We start from the raw sequence: 21553 nt of genomic DNA on the forward strand, positions 1-21553 counted from the left end.
TGCACACTGGTTCACGGCCATGTTCCATGCTGACGCACACATGCACGTGCAACACTGACACACCCACGTTCAACATGGACGCACATAGGCACCCAAAGCTGATACACACTTACACGCAATGCTGGAACACATACACACCGTCATGGACACATGCATATACACACTCAGTATTGCCACACGTATACACAGTGTGGCCGACACACGGACACACTGCTGACGCAGATACAAGCACGCTGCCATCCAGAGACACAGATAACCTCATGGACACGTCTGTGAAGCCATCACTGGTCCACACCTACACATGTGCCCATCGCAGACACACGTATGCTCCAGACGCTGACCCACAGCAACACACACTCCTGACTTAAGCACCAGCCTGACTCACCGCTGACACATGTGTATACTTGCCCTGGTTCCACGCCACCCCAGCGTGGACAGGTTCACACACATCCATACACTGACACACGTGCGGAGACTCTCCTGCCTGTGGTGCTTACACCTACCCAAAGCTGATGCCCACGGACACCCACACGCGGACCCACAGTCTGGAGACACACCTACGACCAACCAGCGTTCGCATCCGAGGGACATGTGCGGCGTGCCACGCTGACAGCCCAGGACAGACACCACACAGCAGTGATGTTGGCGTAGATACTTGTCATCGGTTGCTGACATACACGTGAACAGTGCACATGCAAATGACACACACACACACACACACATTCATGAACCTATCAGCAGGTCCCTTTGTCAGGCCCTGGGCGTTATGAAGCACCTTTCCTGCTAGGTTTTGGGCGGATACTGGGCCGAACAGAAGAGTGAGACTCAGTGCCTACCCTCAAGCAGCTTTGCCTCCAGCGGCGAGACGTAGACACGAACGGACTGTACGACACACATAGTAATTACAGCTAACTCGTAGATGGCATTGGCCTACGGGCCTTACCGCTCTAAATACTTCACATGTACAAACCTAAAGTCTCCACAATAGCCTTTGGAGGTAGGGAGGTAGGTACTATTACTAGCCTCAGTTTAAGAGGGACCTGGGCACAGAGAGGCCAGGTGAGGCGCCCAAGGTCACACAGCTCTGGAGTAGCAGAGCTACTGTCTGTCAGGCTCTCGAGTATGTGGAACTGTTGTCTCCTCACATCTGCATCTGACCAACTGCCCCCCAGCCACCCACCCAAAACCAAAAACCTGCGCCACCACCTAAAGACCTAGAACCTTCCGCACACACATACCCGAGGTCCCCTCCCCGCCCCCTCCTGGCCCATCTGGAGTAACGTGCACCTTCTGGGGAGGGTGGCCTGCAGGGAGGGTGCGGTGTGGGGACTTCACAGTGGCCTGCCTCTGAAGCGAGGGGCAGTTCATGTTGGAAGAGGCCCTGGAGGGGAGTCCTGAGGGCTGGGGGGGACAGGGGCAGCATGCTTTTCCAGGCATCTCCTCTGAGAGGGACTCTCTGCTGTCTGTCTGTCGTCCCAGGGCCTCCTCCTATCCCCAGTTTCTACATCCCCCTTGCTGGGCTGTTTCCTGCTGCTGGGATCACTCAGGGCCAGGGCTCGGGGGGTGGGGGTGACGAGTGGCAGGAGGCACTGCCAGGCAGGGAGTAACAGCCAGGGACCTGGTTTTCTTTTTTTTTTTTTTTAATTCTTTTTAAAAGATTTTATTTATTTATTTGACAGAGAGAGATCATAAGTAGGCAGAGAGTCAGGCAGAGAGAGAGAGAGAGAGAGAGAGAGGGATGAAAGCTCCCTGATGAGCAGAGAGCCCTATGCGGGACTCGATCCCAGGACCCTGAGATCATGACCCAAGCCGAAGGCAGCTGAGCTACCCAGGCGCCCAGGACCTGGTTTTCTTAAGCAGAACGGGGAAGGTGAGTCATTAAGCTGGACAGCTGAGCCTGTAGGCTTTCCTCCTTGGGACGAGTTCCAAAAAGGTTTCTTTGGCAGCAGCCTAGTGACCAGGAGCCTGACACTGAGCTGACCCCAGTCTGTCCCTGTTTAGGACTGACGACTCTTGTTCGACCCACCCCTGTGGGCGGGTCCCTTCATCCTCAGTTTGCTCATCTGAAGAATGGAGCTCCCAAGGTGGCCCGGCATGTGATATTATTGGGGGGATGAAATCACATGACGCGTATAGAAGTGTCTGGCACAAATGGGTGGATATACAGACTCCTCCACCCCCATTTCTGTGGGTTCTTGGGAACTTAGCCTGGGGACCCAGGGAAACTCCTGGAGTCAGGGACTCGGCTCTCCTTCTGGGTGGGAGCTTTGGATCAGGGAGTCCCCAAGTGGCCTGGGTTCCGGGTCAAGGAGGCTGGGGGACTGCTATGCACTGATGTGTGTCTTTCCCAAAACTCGTACCCAGTGAAGCCCTACCACCCAGTGTAATGATATTTGGAGGCGGGGCCTTTGACAGGTGATTAGGTTCAGGTGAGCTCATGAGGATGGGGCCCCCATGATGGGGTCAGGGCTCTTTAGAGGAAGAGACACCAGAGGGCTTTCTCCATGCCCCTCCGACCCCCAACATGCAGAAGAGGGCATGTGAGCACACAGTGAAATGGTGGTCGCCTACTAGTCTGGAGGAGGGCTGTCACCCGAACCCAACCATGCTGGCCTCCTGATCTGGGACTTCCAGGCTCCAGACCTTTGAGGCAAAAAATTCCTATCGTTTAGCCCCTCAGTCTGTGATGTTTTGTCACAGGAAGCTGAGCTGACGAGGACAGGAAGGGACAGCTGCTGGGGAGGGCTGGTCTGAGGCCCACCTTGAGACCTGGCTCTCTCATGGCCCACACTGCAGGCTGGACTTGCCTTAGGTCTCCTTTCTTCCTTGTGACATGGGGGCTTGGGTGGGACTGTCTCCAAAGACCTGCTCCATTTCAGCACCATGTGACCCTGGAATCAGTTCTGGTTGAGTCTCTGGAGGGGAGGGTGGGAAGGGCACCCCAGTGCGCTCCTGCCCCCTTTCCTGGAGGCGGTGGAAGGTGGGATGAGGGGGTGGAGGAAGGTGTTCCCACCCATGCCCCTCCCCTCTTGTGGCCTGGAGCATCAGGGTGACACTCTGGCTTAGGCCTTTCTGAGGCATTTCTGGAAAATAGGATGTCGGCCAGAACACTGAAGACAAGGGGTTTCTATCCAGAGTCTCCAGGACCTGAGGACTCCCTGACATTGCTGTGTGACTCTGTTCTGATCCCATCAGCCAAGGTGTCCTCCTCCTCACCTCAATCCAGCTGTCCCCTCACCTCAACTCAACTGCCTCCCCACGTAAGCCCAGCTGTCCCCCCACCTCAGCCAACTTTCCCTACCTCAGAGGAACTGTCCCCTCACCTCAGCCCCCTCACGCCAGTCAGCTGTCCCCCCACCTCAGATCAGCTGTCTCCTCAGTTCAGCCCAGCCGCCTCCTCACTTGAACCCAGCTGTTCCCCCACCTCAGCCAACTGTCCCGTACCTCAGCCAGCTATCTCCCTACCTTAACCCAGCTGTCCCCCCCTCCTCAGCCCAGCTGTCCCTCACCTCGGCTCAGTTGTCTCCCCACTTGAGCCCAGCTGTCCCCCCACCTCAGCCAACCGTCTTCCACCTCAGATCAGCTGTCTACTCTCTTCAGCCTAGCTGTCCCCTACCTCAGCCCACCTGTTCCCCCATCTCAGCCAGCTGTTCCCGCATCTCATCTCAGCTGTCCTCACATCAGGCCAGCTGCTGCCTCAGGTCAGCTTCCCCTTCACCTTGGTCCAGCTGTTCTAACTGGTCTTCCAGTATAAGCCTAACTATTCCTCAACATTAGTCAAGATGACCTTCCCAGACCAGCCCAGCTGCTTCCCAACAATAGCTTAGTTGTTCTTTCACATCAGCTGTCTGTTCCCTTAGATCAGGCCAGATGTTTCCCATGTCACCCAGCTGTTCTACCTTACTAGACCAGTGGTTCTGCCCTTCCATCAGGCCAGGTGTCTTGTCACATCTGTTCAGCTGTTTCCACCCAGCATCATCCTAGCTATTTCTCCTCAGGTCAACCCAACTGCCCCCCCCTCCACATCTGTTCCCCCATTTCCCCCTCACCCCATCAGCCCAGCTGTGTCCCCCTGCCCCCCAGCCTCGTGCATCAGCTGGCTCTTCTCTCTTTCTATCAGTTCAGTGGTTTCTCGGTTCTGGGTCCCTCCTCAGGGAGTGGAAGAAATATATCGAGGGTCCCCAAGGCAGCTTCTCTGGCATTGCTAGAGGGTCTCCCCGCTCTGCTCCAACTTCCCTCCCCCGTGGGAAACAGGGACAAGGCATGAGGTGTCTAATCCTGGGTCCATGAGAATGGAAAGGGTAGGGAGGAGGGCTCACTCGAGAGTGGAAGAAGATGGAGAGAAACCGGGCATTCCCATCTCCCTGTTGACTGGAGGGACCCCTACGTCATCGCCAACCCCTCCCAGAGGCAGGCGGAGTCCCGGCCTTACATAGGTCCAGAGAGGGCAGGGGGAGGGCCAGGCATCCCACAGTTCCCCTGGCTCCAACTAGGAGAGACACCCCCTCAATCATCCCTTTCCCCAGAGATATGAGCAACCTCTGGAATCATCTTCCCCACCCTAATATGAACCCCCAGAGGAGAAGAGACAGATCCTGATTAAATATGCAAATTCAAACAGATGGTGGAGCGCAGTGATGGACGGGCTGTCAGGAGAGCATGTCACCATGTGATGTGTGTGCCTTTTGTGTAAATGTGTGTCTGTGCAATTAGTGTGGAGGCTACTGCACAGGGCGGGGTGGGGACAGGGAGTCTGGGGTAGTGGCGCTGCCTCTGGCCAGTGGGGCTGGACAGTGCTGGGTGGGGATTCTGTGGGAGCAGGAGGAGCAAGCGGAATGACCTTCCACAGTGGGCGAGCCTGGGACCTCCCTGTGTCCAGCTCTCCAGGCTGCTGCAAGCTAATTCCACCAGATCAGGGCTGGGAGTGGAGGGGATTCGTTAGTATAATCTGCACCTGTATCTCTGCTCTTGCCATCGGCCAAACAATAAAAGACACAATATTTACACAACTTACTGGGGGAAGCAATATTGGGCCATTGATTTTGTGTCCCTCTGATTTTCACGGTCTAAACCTTAATGGTTTTTAATCATAAAATATTAGCGCTGCAGGGCACTTAGCACAGGCACCTCACGCTGGTGAGGGATGGCCCCCACCCTCTCCGCAGCTCCAAGGGGAGCATCCCACGGAGGAGGGGCTGCTGTGTCATTCCACACACTGCACACCCAGGGCACCAGAGCCTCCAGGCACCTGCTGTGGAATTGGTCCAGGCCTGGGCACAGCTGGGGGTGCCCCCAGAGGACAGGACACACTATGACCCGTCCTCCCCATTCTGGAGGCAGAGCAGGAGCGAGGAAATCCACTGGTTCTCAAAAAGAGGAGATTTGGGGCACCTAGGTGCATCAGTCGTTAAGTATCTGCCTTCGGCTCAGGTCATGATCCAAGGGTCCTGGGATCGAGCCCCACATAGGGCTCCCTGCTTAGCAGGAAGCCTGCTTCTCCCTCTCCCACTCCCCCTGCTTGTGTTCCCTCTTCTCGCTGTGTCTCTCTCTGTCAACTAAATAAACAAATAAAATCTTTAAAAAAAAAAAGGTGGAGATTTGCCTTCATCAGGATATTTAAAGTACAATCTTTTACTTTCATTCCTTCTCCAAATACAGCCTTCTCCCTAGCTCAGTCTGGGGACGTCGACCCACCCGTCACATCTCCTAGGATCCGTTCACATTCATTTCTGTATTGGTTGAATGAAGAAATGAACGGGTGAAGGTAATGAGCTGTGGAAGCTGGTTTCTGAGAGAGGTTTCCCATTCATTCATTTATTCAGCAAATACTTACTGACCCTCTACCACGCGTCTGGTCTCAGAAAGGAATCTGACCCAGGTCCTGCCCTTACCATGGTAAGTACTATAGCGAGGAGACCCCAGGTGCTGGCTGGGGGTGGTGGTGGTGGTGGGTTCAGGAAAGGGAGCCTGGAGAATGAGATGGAATGGGCTTTTCAGCAGGGGGGGTTTGACCTGAATGAAGTTCAGCTTCCCGAGGGGACCGCTTTGAAGAAGCACACTCAGGAGATGTCATCTGGGCATATCACAGCTCTTGGCCAGGCAGGGAGGACTTGTTGGTGGGGCTTCCATGCAGAGCGAGGTTTCGCTGTTGTGTGTGATGTGTGCACATGCACGTGTGTGTGTGAGTGTGTGTACGGGTGCGGGAAGCCCTGCCTGGGTGAGGCCAGGGCAGGGGAAGAGGTGGGTGGGTGCGGTTGTTGCTGTTTATTTTCTCAGAAAACGAACACATTGTCCACCCCACCTGCGACTCCCCCCCTCAGAGCCTGTGGGGAAGTCGATAGCAATGGATTAAACAGCGAGGAGAAGGCTGAGAGCACAATTGGAAGAAAGATAAAGATAATTAAAACTAATTCCAACTGTTCCCAGAGAAATCAATTTCATAACTTCAGTGCATCCCTAAACTTGCTCCTGAGGCCCTGTGTGCCGAGCACAGAGTATGCGCCAGAGCATGCGGCATTCAGACACAGGTGCGTGGGAATGGGGCTGTCTGGCTGCGCGGGTAACTGTGGCTTTGTGTGGGTGGGTGCATGTGGCTTAACGCTTGTGTGTGCATGCTTGCACATACACGTATGTGTTTGTGTGTGTGGGGGGCACTTACAAGCTGAGTGGCCACACCTTTAAACCAGCATGGAAGGGACAAGAGAGCTGGGTGGGTTCAAGCTTCTTTTCCTGCACCAATACCCCTCGGGGGTATGGCCTCGGGGCTGGTCTACTCCCCTATACACATACAGAGAAACTGAGACCCAGAGAGTGGAGTCTGGCCATGGTCCACATAGCAAATTGGAAGTAGAACTGGGACTAGGATTTTGGTCCCCAGGGTTTCCTCTGCTCTAGGGACTTCACCGACTCTTTGGGTGAGGGCAGTCAGGGATAGAGGGGGGAGGTAGATCTAACCTCATACGGCTGGGAGCTCCCATGTGAACAGCCCCTAATGTACTCACTTATTCTTCAAACATAAATTGAGCACCTACTGTATGTCAGGCCCTGTGGGCTCTCTAGCTTGGCTGAGGGCTGGGGGTCGGGCGCAGGTATCTCAGGGAAGGGCTAGGTCCTCTGAAGGAGAGGAATGCTGGATGGTGGCCTCTCCACGTGCCTCGCCAGGCAGCCTCTGAAGAGAGCCCAGGACAGAGCCCTCTTAGGAAGCATGGGCTGCCAAAGTGTCCTCCTTTGGCTCTGTTGGCATTGCCTTTACAGTCGGTGACTTCTCACAAGGACTTCATGACCTGTCCCTCAGGTGACTTCCTGCTCACAGCCCCCTTACCCCTGATGGTGAGCATATCTAGGGTGAAGGCAAGGGCGAGGACAGGTCTGTTACATCTCTAGGGTGCCCAGGACCTGGCCTGGACCTTGGCCTACACCAGGTGATCCTCCAGCGCGGGGCTGGGACATCCGTGAACCTCCGAGCTCCTCAAGTGAGCCAGGAAATAAAAACAAAACCCAAACAAACAGACAAACAAAAAACTCAAGAAGACGGCTCCCGTCGAGGTCTGGGTGTCAATGGCTCTCCATGAATGCTTCCCTCTCCCGGCCTGTGCTGGTGTCCTCGTTTGTAGCACGGAGCACACTAACCATGTGGCAGCTGCTGCATGTCTTGGAGGAGGCGATGTATGATGAGTGTGCAACACATAGCTTTCTCTTCTTGGGGGTCCTGGGTTTCCTAGAGGGGTTTGCCTGGTGAGCAAGGAGCCAGGAAATAGTTCATGGCTGCACGAAGGCCTGGAAGCAGGAGAGTGGATGAAATCTCCCACAGCTCCTCCAGGGCAAGGTGTATGGGCGTTTTCGTTCTTGGTCCATCCTTTTCTGAGAAGGTGAAGAGAGCAGGGAGCAGGTGAAGGACCCCTCCCCGCCCCTCATCCCGCCCACTCCCGGGGGCTCCCAAGCCAAGCACCCGCGCCTGCAGTTCTGCATATTACCTCTAGATGGCAGCATTGGCGAGCAGGAGTCGAGGAGTCGAGGGCCGAGGGGGCTGGGCAGGGACCGTTAGGCTCAGGCCCTCAAGCAACCCGGTCCTCAGTTCCCTAGCCTCCCCCCTTCTCCGTACGGTCTGTGAGCAGAACAGGAGGGGAACGCGGTGGGGAGATACCTCTTGGGAATTCCTGGATTGGAAGGAAGGCTTGCCCCTTCTGTTCTTAAGACAGCTTCGCTCGGAGTCAAAGATTTCCAACCCCTGGGGCCTGGGGGGTCCAGGCAAGACAGGAAGTGGCTGTCGCCTCTTCTCTCAGAGATCCTCCCACTTTTAGGAGTGGGGCCTCCAGGGCTGTGGGTAGGAGGAGGTCTCTGGCACCAGAGCACGGGGCACCCAAGCCTGTCCGAGATGCCTCGCAGCTCCTGGAGAGGAGATGCGACCAGGGCTGAGCACCGGAAACCCACCTTCTCTCTCTGCTCCACCTTCCTTGGCTTCCCCTCCCCTTTCTCCCTTACCGCAGGGAGCCAGAGAAGAGCAGATGGGAACTGCAGCTCATTAGGGTTACAGATGGGGAGCTGCGGGTGGAGGAGGGAGGAAGGGAGCCGGAGGGCAGAGTTCTTGACCCGGTTCCTTGCAGAGCCCCAGGCATGACCCTGTACTCTCTTCTCTTGGTCCCTCCCAACCCCAGGAGAGACTCAGGGGAAGTTCAGGGCTGGGGCTTGGGCAGCTGTCTCTGGAAGTAGCAAATGTGTGAAGGTGGGGCAGAGGACTTGCAGGCATCCTAGCCTGGGGAGAGCTGGGTGGGAGTGTCCCTCCTCACTCCTGCTAACCCAGCACATCTCTGGACTTCCCAGGGTTGGGGGCTGAAGGCACCCCAGGTCCCAGGGGAGAGGGGACTAAGGGCCATCCTTAGTCAGTGGGTGCTCTGGGGAGAGAGCAGTGGGTGAGCTTAGACTCTGGGGCTCTGAGTTGCTTGTGAGCCCCCATGTGCTGGGGGAGGGGGCAGGCAGATGCTTAGAGATGGAGAATGTTCAAGGGTAGGTCACAGCCTGACTGCCCAGCGTCTTAGCCATGAAGCAGTAAAGCAGCTGAGCAGTGGGTAGCAGCCAAGGCCGAAACACAGGAGGCTGGAGTATGGGCATCTCTCTGGTCTGCTGCTGATTCCTCGTGACCCTGAGTCACTTTTGCTCAGCCTTAAATTCACCCCTTCGTAAATAATAGTAAAAATAGTAATAATAATGGTACCCGTCCATTGAACATTTCCACAAGACACAGCATTTCGCATATGTTATTTTATTTAATCATCATAACCAGCCTATAGAGACTTCGGGGGAGGAGAGACTTGGCCAAGGTACTACGCAAAGGAGCAAGAACTCAGACCTACGGGTCATCAGCTCTTTTACCCTCTTCCAAGAGGCTTAGCAGCAGGTGACTGAGGAGGAGGGGGGGGGTCATTTTAAGGTTCCAGATTTAGCTAATAAAAATACAGCATGCCTGGTTGCATTTGAGTACAAAATTTATTTCCAAGCATAAGCATATTCCATGCAATAGTTGGGATATACTTATACAAAAAATTATTTGTTGTTTTTCTGGCAACCCTGGTCAATAGAATGCATTTTATTGGCACACTTACAAATTTTCAGGCATTGAGAGTCTGCGTGGGAGAGAGCAGAGATATGTGTGGGTCATGCCCAGGTTTGGGCTCAGTTTCCTCATCTGTGAAATGGGGAAGAAGAACCCCTTCCTCGTTCCTCCTAAGGACGATAGGAGCATCCAGTGTCTCAAGGGATGTGTGTAGCTTTGAAGAATCCAGAGAACTTGGCAGGATGAGCCCTCGTCAGGTTCATGGTGGATGCTAGCCTGTTCCTGGCCCCCTTCCGGTCTCTGGGGCACCCACCTGGGAGCCTCCCCAACCCCCTCCATCTCCAGATCTACAGAGGCCAATGAGGAGAGGGCTGTGTCTACAGTAGGACTCAGCCACGCTTCCCAGGAAATCAGTAGTCTCTTAGCCTCTTGGCGAGGTGCCCTGGCCAGCGATGGGCCTGAAGGGCCTGTGTCTGCACCATAGCGCCACCAACTGTCTAGCCTGGGAAGCGCTAGACCTCTCAGAGTCTCAGTATCCTCATCTGCAGTGCGGGGGCGGGGAGGGGGGTGCGTGGGGTGGGGAGCATCTCCATCTCATGGGTCATCAGGAGAGGGCAAGGCAATGGCAGAGTGTGGACATTCATCTGCTCTGCCTCAGCCCTGGCTGTATCTTGTTGTCAGCTACACACGTCACAGCCCTGGCTGCCACCCCTGCCCTTGTCATCTGCCATTGGTGGATGATTGGGTGGATAACCATGGTTTCCCGTGGTCTGGGCTGAGACTCGCCCACTGGCGTAAGTGACAGGGACGTTAGATGTGCTGCCACCAGCACCTCGGCACGTAGACTCACACACGAACAGACACATCCTCTCAGCACACTGGCGCTTAGCGCGCCCACACAGCTAGGAGACTCCTCAGATTCCTCTCTGCTCTGCTGTTTGCCTGGGGTTTGCCCTTTTCTCTGTAAACCGCACAGCCTGGCCCCCTCCGTGCACAGACCTTGCCTGTCCGCGGGCCCCTGCTCCCCTGGGCTGGGTTACAGGATTACGCGGGGTCACTTGCCTTTGTTTCTGAATCCATTTATGCCAGCGACACTTGTCACAGAAGTTGGACTGCTCAGTTAAATAATAAGCAAACCAAAATATTGTGACCACACAAAAAGTCGTGTCTGCAAAACTGCATTGAAGTCTTTAGAAAGCCTCTATCCAGGTGAATTGCTAAAAAAAATTGCTGTCAAATTAGGTGTGGATAAGCCACTGGAAGATAAGATTGGAAACAAAATGGTAAAAATCTAGAAGATTCAGTACTCACATCACTTTACAAGTGTCTTTGACGTTCATGCTCCACTTTAGAGAAATTGAAATTGGAGATTGAGGATGATGTGTTGTGGGTTTAGTTTACCCAACAAAGATGACACAGCCCCCATCAGCAGACCCACAGACAAAGGGGAGACTTTGGTCCTGCACTAAAGAAAATGAAAAAGGCAAAAAAACTTAGATGCTCTAAGTTGAAACGATAAGTTGGAGTTTTGAAGGTGTGTATTTTTTAAAATGACTTCCCCAGAACCATTTTTTTTTTTAATTAACCCACTACCCCAAACTAATGGTACTACTTTAACCAGAAGGCTTGTCCTGTGTAAAAGGCCATGTCTGAATGCACTCCCTGCCGTACCCTCTTCTAAGCAAATCCATGTACACACACCCTCGGCCCTGCATCCACGCACATCCTTGCACACACATGGATACACAAACATACATATACTCACCGGAACTGTATATTTGCACCAAGACACGTGTGTACACACACGCTCACTCCCCCAGACTCCAGTGGACACACGGATACCCGCTCACACACAGCAAGTCACAGGCACACTAGCCCAGCCATTAACCCACAGACACACCTGAGCACACACGTGCCTTCACACCAAAGCCAACCCCCTTTTTTTTTCCTTTTGCAGGAACAGTCAAGGCAATAAGCAGAGGTTGGTTTTTAATCAGAAATTCCTTTGGCCCAGTGGGAGGTTGGGGAGGACTGTGGAGGGAGGAGGAGGGAGGGTGGAGAAGGACCCGGTGGGAGGAGGCAGGTCTCCGGGCTAGATTCTTCTAGCTAGCACGCGGCTGGGGAGGCGTGGGGCCATGCAGGTGAGCTGGGCTCGAGCTGCCTTACCCAGGGCCTGTCCTGCTTTTGTGTAAAATGTAGGCAGGACAACCCTAGGAGGGGTCTCTCGCAGAGCTCTAGAGGGGAGGCAGAGACAGCGACTCCCGGAGAAAAGGGGCAGAGGGCTTTGTGGGGATGTAGGGCTGGGATGGCCTGGTTAGTCCAGGTTGTGGCCAGATGTGGGGACCGCCACGGGGTGGGGTTCTCTGGTCTGGGGCTTCCCCAAAGCGGGCCTCAGGGCCACCACCTCAAACCTCCAGCATCTCTGGGAGTCAGGCCAAGGAATCTTCTTTTTTGAAGTTCCCCGGTGATTCTGACACATCCCACACATCCCACAGAACACATCCCACTGCAATAGAAAGACTTCCCTCTTGGGATTCCCAAAGACATACTGTCTCCTGGGAAGTTCAGGACCCTGTGTGATCTTGGCCAGGGGTGGGGAGATTTCTGAGACAAGGTAGAGAGTCCTTGAACTCTGGGAGCTGGAAGGAAGCTCATGCCCAGGACACTCTATTTTTTTTTTTATCAAAAGGGGATACAGAGAACCAGAGGGAAAAGGACTTGCCCAAGGCCATCCAGGGAGTCAGTGGATTGGTGGGATTTGAACCTTGGCCATCTGGTCCCAAGGCTCATTTTGTGTATCAGTCAGCATGGGCCAGGCTGGTGGCACTTAAATGCTCTGACCCAGGAGTGGCCACTCCTCTAACAGAAGTGGCCAGAACTAGTAGCTTCACTTCCAACTTTAAGAAGTGCAATTCTACCACCTGCTGTGAAGGCGGGGAAAAGAGGAAAGAAGTAGTGAAAGCACCTGTCACCTATCTGCTCTTCCCAACTGCCCATGCCAGGGGGCCCAGGAGCTCTGCTGTGTCCCCAGCAGGGACCCCCTAGAGCGCTAACCTGGGACAGCGCTTCTCCTCCCCTCCATAACCCAGTCCCAGCCTCCCCACCTCTCCTTTCCCTACCCTCATCCCCTTTGAGGCCCAGGGGTTCCTTCTACTCATGCTCCAATCCAGAGGTTTTAAGTTCCAGTCCTGGTTTTTTCTCTAACCGACAGTACTGGGCGATGCCCATTGGATCCTTTCTCATCCCTGGGTCTCAGTTTGCCCATCTGTACACTGGGGCTCTGTCTCTGAAACTTGGCCCCCACTGCCTCTGTGGGAAGTGTTTCTGGAGGCCTCTGCCTGTTGAGACAACAGACCAGGGGGAACAGACTTTATTTTTCCTCCTTTCCTGTCCCTGTTTTAGAAGATCCCACATATGTTGGGCCTGAAGGCATCCCACGCGTCCTGGGAGCTGAAGGGGCTGCAGTTTCTGCCAGGAAAATCCCTTCTTGGAGGTGGGTAGCTCTCCCCGGAGTGGGGCCAGGCAAACCTGTCCCCCTCCCTCTCTTCACTTTCATAGGGGTTGGGCGCAGCTCCCAGGGTTGCAGGCTCTGGCTGGGCCGAGAATTCTGCCAGTTTCTCCTTGCCTCACCTAGAGATAGCCCAAAGCGAGCTTTACGTCTTGAGAGATTTAGGTTTGATGTTTGGAAGGACTTCCTGGCTAGCACAGTTATCGGATGGGGGGGGGGGATGGAGGACAAGGGAATCTTCTCTGATACAGATTTATCTTTTAATTAGTCTATAAACCTTAAACGTTTCTTGCACTTTAAAAGTTGTTGTTAATGTTACAAAAATAATACCTCCTCACTCTAAAAAAACAAAATACAGAAGTTTCTAGTGTACAGAGTGAATATTCTTCCCTCCTCCTGGCCCACTCTCCAGGGGTGACCTCAATCAGCCATGTGGCATCTCTTGTACTGACCTTTCCCCATATACATACAGATAAAACCATAAAGTTTTAGAATTCCTTTTTGATTTTTTTTTTTGCTTTTTTAAACAAAAATGGGGTTTGTGTTTTTTGCACATAACTACAGTTCTGTTACCCAACTGCTCCGCAAGGGTGTACGGAGGTCCTGCTGGGTGTCTGGCCCATGCTGGGCCCCAGACTTCTGCACAGATCTCCCCGCCTAGGAGTGGCCCAGGGGGAGGCGGCACCAACTCTGGGAGAGGGTCTGCTGGAGGAGAAGGCCACTCTGTCAGGAGACTGGTGGCCAGCGGCTTCACCAGGAGGGGTCTGCCACAGGGTGGGGGATAAGAGGTATGCTGGCCATGTCATAGGGTGGTGAGGTGGGGCTGGCTTTCTCCCAGACGGGCTGGAGCTGCATGCAGGGGCCAGGGTCCAGGACAGATGGCGCAGGCGGCAGCCGGGACCCTCCCTGCCCTAGCCAAGCGGGGTCGAGTCTGCTTCGTGGATTCATGAAGCTGGCCACCCTTGGTGGGAGAGGTGGTGGGGCCACAAGAGTTATTGAGTGCCACTGTATACTGATGCTTTCTTACATGTTACTGAATCCCCGAGCCACCTTTGCTCCTTCTGGAGCTCCCCGGGTTAAAAGCCACCTCCTTCATGAGGCCTTCCTGTGTGGGGTGGTGGAGGTGTGTGTGTGTCTTTTTCTTGCTGCTAGGACCCCCTGTGTTTTTTTCTCTCCTCTGGGTCCCCCTTTCAAGAGCAATGGGCTGTTCGTAGGTTCCCCTCCACCCCACTACACTATGAACAGCTCACTGAGAGCAAAGACTGTGGCCAGGTTGGAGGCTAAGTCCACATTTCTAGTACACGGAAGACACTGACTGCGGCCTCCTACTGGCCGCACACAGGCTCAGTCCTCTGGGTGGGACCTCTCCCTCCCCAAGACTTTCATTTCCTTTCTCTAGAAGGGAGATGACTCTCCCTGCCCTCCCCTCCTCTCCATCCTGGCCCAACTGTCAGATTCTGCAGAAGTATCTGGGGGTGGACTCAGAATCTTGCCTCTATCTGCACACCTTGTCCCAGCTTGAATACCTTCTTTGACAGGGAACTCACCACCCATCACAGCACCCCTTCCTGTGGGCAAGGACCTGAAGTCTGTCTCTGGGGGCCTTGGACACCAGCCAACCAGCGTGCCCTGCCTTTCACAGATGAAGGAACTGCTTCCAGAGAGGTGAAGACTTGTTCAAAGTGAATAGAAGATTGGGACCCCTGCCCCTGACTCCTTGTCCAGTGCTCCTTCCCTCACCAAGGGCTCTGGTTCTGACCTCTGGGCTTCACTCCCCCCGGGGAGCTTCCTCTGTCTCGGGGATTCAGTGACGGAGGACAGGTTGGTGAGGTTGGCATCTTCCCAACCCTGACCACCCCTCCCCAGACTGTCTGTGTGTCTGCCACCCCCCGTCCCCCGCCAACTGGGATGGAACTGACCAGGCCTGCAAAGGCTGCAGTTCGCCCCCGCCCCCCGCCTCACCTCCTCCTTCCCCAGCTCCTCTCATTTTTCCTCTGAAAGGAAAAAATTAATAGAAAATGTAAGTGAGCAATCTCGCGGACGAGGCGGGTTTTCATTATTTGCGGCTGGGGAAGGCAGGCTGGGGCGCGGATCCCAGTGAAGCATGGATTCTGCCAGGAGCCCCGGGAGATAATTGAGCAGCGGCGGCAGAGGCGGCGGCACGGGGTGGGCGCGGGCGCAGGAGCTGTATTATCATTAGAATTTACATGACACATTAGCCAGAAGTGGCAGCGTTCATCTTTCTAACCAAATCCCATTTACCAAATGAGCAGCCGACACTTGTTTCATCAGCTGCCTCTGTTCTCCACGTGCCTTCCTGCTCTCCCTGCTCCGAGTGGGCTGCTGGCCCTTAGGGCACCAGAAGGGAAGGCTGCCGGCCTCTATTAAGTGCCCACTGTATGCTGGAAACCTTCTAATCCATTACTGAGTCCTCGTAATAGCCCTGTGGGAAGGCAGTGTTATTTACCCCCATTTCATGGACTGGGAGACTGAGGCTTGGAGCAGTAAGGCTGTGCTTTGCTTGAGTTGTGCCTTGTTCTAGCAATGAGAATAGGAAACTTCAGAGGCTGGACCTTGAAGCCAGACCTCCTGGCTTTGAATCCTGGCTCTTCCGCTTGCTAGCTCTGTGGCTTTGGGCAAGTTACTTAACCTCTCTGGATGCCCCATCCTCACCCGCCAAATGGTATAAATACTAGAATGTGGATCAGAGCTGTTGGGGAGAGGGCGTGGGACACCAAGTAGGCTGTTTAGTGTGTGTTAGTTATTTCAGTGGCTTTTATTGGCAATCCCCGCCACCCCCAGATGCCACGGTGTGCTGGGAGCTTTCCGTTCACTATAATATGGGATCTGCTCAATGGGCTTTTCCTGATGAGGGACTCGAGGGTCTGGAGTGCCCAGGGTCACCCAGCCCCCAAGTGGTAAAGCTACTTGCTGAGCTAGAATCCAGTTTCTTTGATACCAATACCTGTGTCTTTCAGGCTGCACCAGCTGCCCTCCTGCCCGCAAAGGAGTGTTCCCCAAGAACGGGAGAGCAAGGTCCTTGCTGAAAGTCCTCCCTTTGAGCCCCTCCGCACAGCCTCTCCTCCTCTCTGCTCCTCCCTCTGCCCAGAGGGACCTGCACGGGTGAGGGTTGGGGGGAGAGGTCTGCTCAGCCCTGCTGCTTTTGCCCTCAGGAGTTTCTGCGGCTGAGTTTATATCCCTCAGTGCAGGGAGGTGGTGAGGGTTAATGACAGGGAACCCCTGATTGAGCACCTACTATGCGCCGGGCCCTGGGGCGAGACAGAGATGAATGAGATGCAGCCTCCAATGACAACACAAAGGGTATCGCTGACAGAACATGATTAATTGCAGAAGGGACCTACCCCGACAGCAGCCGGGCTGCAGTGTGCAGGCGGGGGAGCCCCGCTCTGAGCCGGGAGTCCGGATCTCAGGTGCTGGGAGGCAGGTCTTGTTCATTCGTCCCGCAGATATTTCCTGAGTGCCTACTATGTGCCAGGCGCCTTTCCAGGTGCTTGGGGCTGTCTCTGTGAACAAGGCAGAGAAGGCGTCTGCTCCCATGGAGTTTAACATTCTGAGCAGATGACGAGGAATAATGATGTAAAACCATAATAAGCTAATTTCGGGTGGCAAGTGCTCTGTAGACAATGAAAAAGGCTGATGGGGCTGAGGGAGGCATTGCCGGATATTGAGGTCAGAGGAAGCCTCCCAGAGGAGGTGACAACGAACGGTGACCTGCACTGGGAGAAGGAGCCAGCCATCCGGGATCTGAAGGAAGAGTGCTCCAGGTTGCAAAAACAGCCCAAACCCCAAATGTGGCTAGTGGGGTGGCCTGAGACAGCGGGGTGGAAGATGTTGAGGTCGGAACGCAGACCCTGGACTCTGGGTGAGGGAGGAGAGTGGGGAGGGGAGGGTCATAGTTTCCAGGTCTCCATGGCGACCCTACCCCTTCTCAGAGTGCTTCTCTCCTCTCCTGGTTGCCTCTCTTTGTCCCTCCATCAGCGTCCCTTCCTGTTTGAGGGGCCTGTGGATATAGTCGAGTGGCACAGCTAGCTTCTAGAGCCTCTCTAACCCCAGCCCATCCCCCGCCTCACTTCCTGCGGCCCCTCCCGGACACCGTACCTCTGATTCTTTCACTCCTCTCTGCATTTGCCCAGGCTGTGCCCTCCGTGTGGAATCCCTTTCCCTGTTTCAGGTCAGCCAGGGAAGGCTGGCAGTCCCTGCTCTGAGTCCCCGGGTCCTCATGCTCCCTGTCTTTGAGCACGGACACAGCACGTTAGAATCCCCTATTTTCCACGAGGAGGGAGGGCTTCTTCGGAAGTGTGTCTGTTGAGGAATCAAAGAAGGTGACCCTTTTTTGGTCAATGTCTCTGAAGCTTCCGGAGACAGAGCTGTTGGCCTCCCGGGAGCTCCCTCGGATTCCCTCCAAGGTGGAAAGGGGGGAGAAGGGGATTGCTTGTTCATCTCTCCCTCTCCCGTGGGGGGTACCCAACCTAGTGACCTAGGCTGGGGGTGGAGCGGCTCCTGGCTCGGGAGTCTGTACTTCTGTGCGCCAGGAAATGACTTTGGAGATGCTCTGTCAAGCACAAGATATAAATTGTAGGCAGTTTTTAAACGTTTGGAGAGATTGCTTTTTGAGTGGCAACTTGCATCTGTGCACATCGGGAGGGGGCGGGGCAGGGAATCATCGACAGTTTTCTATTTTCTCTCCTCCCCGAGGCTCAGGCCCTTCTTAGCCCAGCAGGACCCCACGGAGGTCCAGAGTAAGAGGTAGGTGCTCTGGACACAGTGGGGGATTGATGGGAGTGGGGGGTCTCTGGGTTCCACCTGTGACCTGGCACTGCTGGGATCTGGGTGAGCGGCTGGCAGGCCTGGCAGGGAGTCTGGAGACAGGCCAGTGTATAACAGGGGTATCTGCGTGTGGGCCACGCCCACTCCTGCTCCTCCCTCCCTCCCACCCCGCCCAAACAAGAGAGGCTCAGGCGCCTGGCTTTCAAGGCTTCTCTGCTACACTGACTTTCAGGGCATGGATTCGATCACATTGTCTTCCATCTCCACCGTCCAATCCCGCAGAGGCCCCGGCTTGGCGTACGCATCTGCATTTTCTAGATCTTCCAGGACCATAGGCTGGGTTTCTGCATTCTGGCCATGGGGGCTGCTGGGAGTTGGGGAGATAATCTGTCAAACAGGGTGATTGCCATGGGGCCAGCTGCTGACCCCAGAAACAATTATTCCTTTGTTTCTTTGTTCATTCATTCATATCAGAACTTTCTGTGTCTCAGTAACATAGGAGTGATAGGAATGAGGTATGAACTCAGAGGGGTGATGGGAAGATTTGAATGGGACTGGCCCTGGTAAGGACCCCGGGATGTTTGCTGTTTTATCCTGTGACTGCTGGTCTTGGTGAGGGAGGCGCTGTCAAGGGAGACTGTGCTGCTCTGATTCCCTGAACCTGTGACTGGCCCAGGGAGGTGGACAGCGGACCTGCAGCTAGACTGGGTCCCTCCCTGGCAGAGGCTGCTCTTGCCTTGCTCACCACCAAATCCCAGGCCCCAGGTCTGCCTGTCACATAAGAGGCACTCAGTAAGTGGTTTTGAATGAATGACCCATAGCTAGATACCCCGTCCAGCCACCTCCCCATCAGGAACCCTCCAACAGTGTGTGTGAGTTGCATTTCTATAGAAAGGAGGAGGGGCTGATAGCCAGAGGAGCAGGTGGGCTCCTCACCCGGAGCAGGAGCCCAGGAGCAGGAGGCTTGCCCATGGTTCAGTGCAGATGGCAGGGGAGTGGAGAGAGGAGCAGGGGACTTTAGAAGAGCTGACCCCAGGGGGTAGGAGAAGCTGAGCCCAGAGGAGTTCGAGTAACCACAGACACTGTTTCCTTCAGGGAGCAGAATGGGATAGGATGGGAGGCTGAGGTAGTTCACCCCTATCAGCCTCGGTTTCTTCCTAGTGAACTTGATTGGCAATTCAAGTTGAGAGTGGGGGCAGGGTGGGGCGCTGAAGCCTCTGGGGTGTGTTTGGGTCAGTACTCTGGAGACAGGGATGGGGGTGGGCCTACCCGTTAAAGCCCACCAGAGGCTCTGCTTAGAAGAGACTAGGGAACCCAGACTGAGGGGGGAGACACAGCTTTGTTTTCAGGGAGCTCCAGTCTGCCCAGGAGACTCCGTTCTGTTCTTAGCTTGCCCCAGTCTGAGGAAAGGCACCGCAGAAACCTCCCTTCTCTTTCCCTCTCCTGGCCTCTCCCCTTCTCTCTCCTGGGGCCCAGTTCCAATTCCAGCACCCAGGAAGTGGGTTCTGTGGACAAAATGTCCGCAGCTGAGCGTGAGGACTTTTGAGTTAGTGCTGGCGGGACTGGTGGTCGGGCCCCTCCGTGTTCCTTCCCGTGACCTGCTGGTCCCCTTGAGGGATCTTTCTGGCTTTCGTGCTCCTCCTTGACCGGACTTCTCAGTAAGACTCTCCCTGCTGCCTGGGACATGAGGGGCCCCGTGAGGTAGCTCCTAGGGACTCCTCTCTGGGGGCAGCAGGCTCCAGAGGATGCGTAGGGCTGGCCTGGGGACAGCTGTCTTGCGGTCCCCACTCCCGAGCTGCCAAACTAGCCTGCTAACTCCTTCATGGCAGGCAGGAGGGCTCCCCCAGGACATGGCCTCCTGGCAGGCGCTGGGAGCTGGTTACCATTTGAGTTAATGCTCCTTAGAAGGAGCCAATGGGTCCCTCCGGAGCCTTTCGGGAGATTACAGATAGTATTCAAACCAATCCACCCTAGAGAGAGAGAGAGAGAGAGAGAGAAGGTGAGCACACTATATTAGCCCTCTGAGACGGGAAGCCAGGAAAGTGGGCGAGGGCTGGAGGCAACCAGCAGTGGGGCAAACTTGACAGAGAGCAAAGAATATACTCCCCAGCTCTTGTTCCAGCAATGGTCTCAGCCTCAGCCTGACCTATCTGGTAGGTTCTGTTAGCACGCCTAGTTGACAGATGAGCAACATGACCTCTGTGGAGAGGCTAAGTCATTTGCATAAGGGCACACAGCTCTTAAATGGTAGATCGGGGATTTGTACCTGGGCAGCCTGGCTTCGGAACCTGGTTCTGAGCAGGGGCTAGAGCTACCTTAGGAGTAGAATCCACCCTGGAGCTGGGATAGGGATCAAGGGTTGCTGGAGCCTGTGGCTGCAAAGAACACTGCCTGCTTCCCTTCATGAATGACAGGCCTTTGGGGGACAGGCCAGGCTCACCTTTCTCTCTTTGGAGCCTCAAGGATCACCGGATCTGGGAGACGGCCACCTTTACCCCTCCTGGTTCACCCCTGCCTGCCCGGAGAGCTGGTGTCTCGGATATCTGGGGAGGAGATGCTCAGGTCTGGGCTGTGGTTTTCCTGCTCTGGACTGGGGACGTCTTGGGGGTTGGAGATTGCAAGGGCAGCTGCATCGGGAATTAGGTCCAGGGAGGCTTTATCTCCTGCTCCTGGGTCCAGATCCGACCTCTAGCTGGGCTGTGGGAAGTTACAAAACTCCTAAGCTAGAGCCCACCCCCAGGGTGGGTGGGCAAGCGAGACCCAGAAGCAGTCAGAAGCATTTTCCTGAGACACCAAAGCCCCCTCTCCAGCTCTCTGGACCCCTGGGGTCTCAGAGGCCTGAAGTCCCAGCCGACTTTCTTGCTTAAACACTTTCCATGATTTTCTACTGCCTGCAGAATGAGGTTCAGTTTAGGCTTTATGTAAGTACGCTCCAAGGTTCTTTTATCCTAGCCTCCTGGCAAGTGAGGGACAAGTGTTCTCAAGGAAAGAACCAGGTCCTAAGGGCTGCGTGACTTTCTTGGGTCCTCTGACAGTCCTACTGTGGGGGTGAGTAAAAGGGTACATTCGTTCACCTTTTCCTCCTCACACACGCAGGCTCAGGACCTGGCCCAGAGAGTCTGGCTCCTCTGCATGGTTCCATTAGAAGATGAATCCTTTCCTGACCTTTGCTCTGGGCTGGAATTTAGGATTTCTTCCTCTATACCATCCCACAGAATCCTACATCAGCCAGGTATCTAACCGATGCATTGAAAAATTGCAAATTGCAATTTATGGGAGGTAAGCAAAATACAGCTTTATTTGTGTCTCTCGTTGTCCTTTTGAATTTTATCCTCACAGCTTACTGGCTCCCTTTTAGGTTACAAGTCCTTTTTTTAAAAAGTCATTTTCGGGCATTAAACGGGTTTCAATTCCAAAATTAGAAAGTAGAGTCCCAGATAATAATCCCCACTTCAAATTTGATTTAATGTCAAATCTTTCCCTTCCCCAATCCAGAGCAGTTGACAGGCCATAGGCGACGGGAGTGACAAGGCTGCCGTTCGTGACCCCTCCAGAGCTGGGGAAGAATGGGGAAGGAGTGGGTGCGGCAGGGAAATTCCTTCCTTGCTCTGGTCCTGCCGCCCTTGGAGGCTGACTGGTGACCATGTCCTCTGCTTGCCCTCAGCTCCTGGGTATCTACAGGGCCACTCCATACAGAACTGCTGTTG

This window comes from Mustela nigripes, chromosome 14 (genome assembly GCF_022355385.1).
Source record: "Mustela nigripes isolate SB6536 chromosome 14, MUSNIG.SB6536, whole genome shotgun sequence".
Taxonomy (NCBI): Eukaryota; Metazoa; Chordata; class Mammalia; order Carnivora; family Mustelidae; genus Mustela; species Mustela nigripes.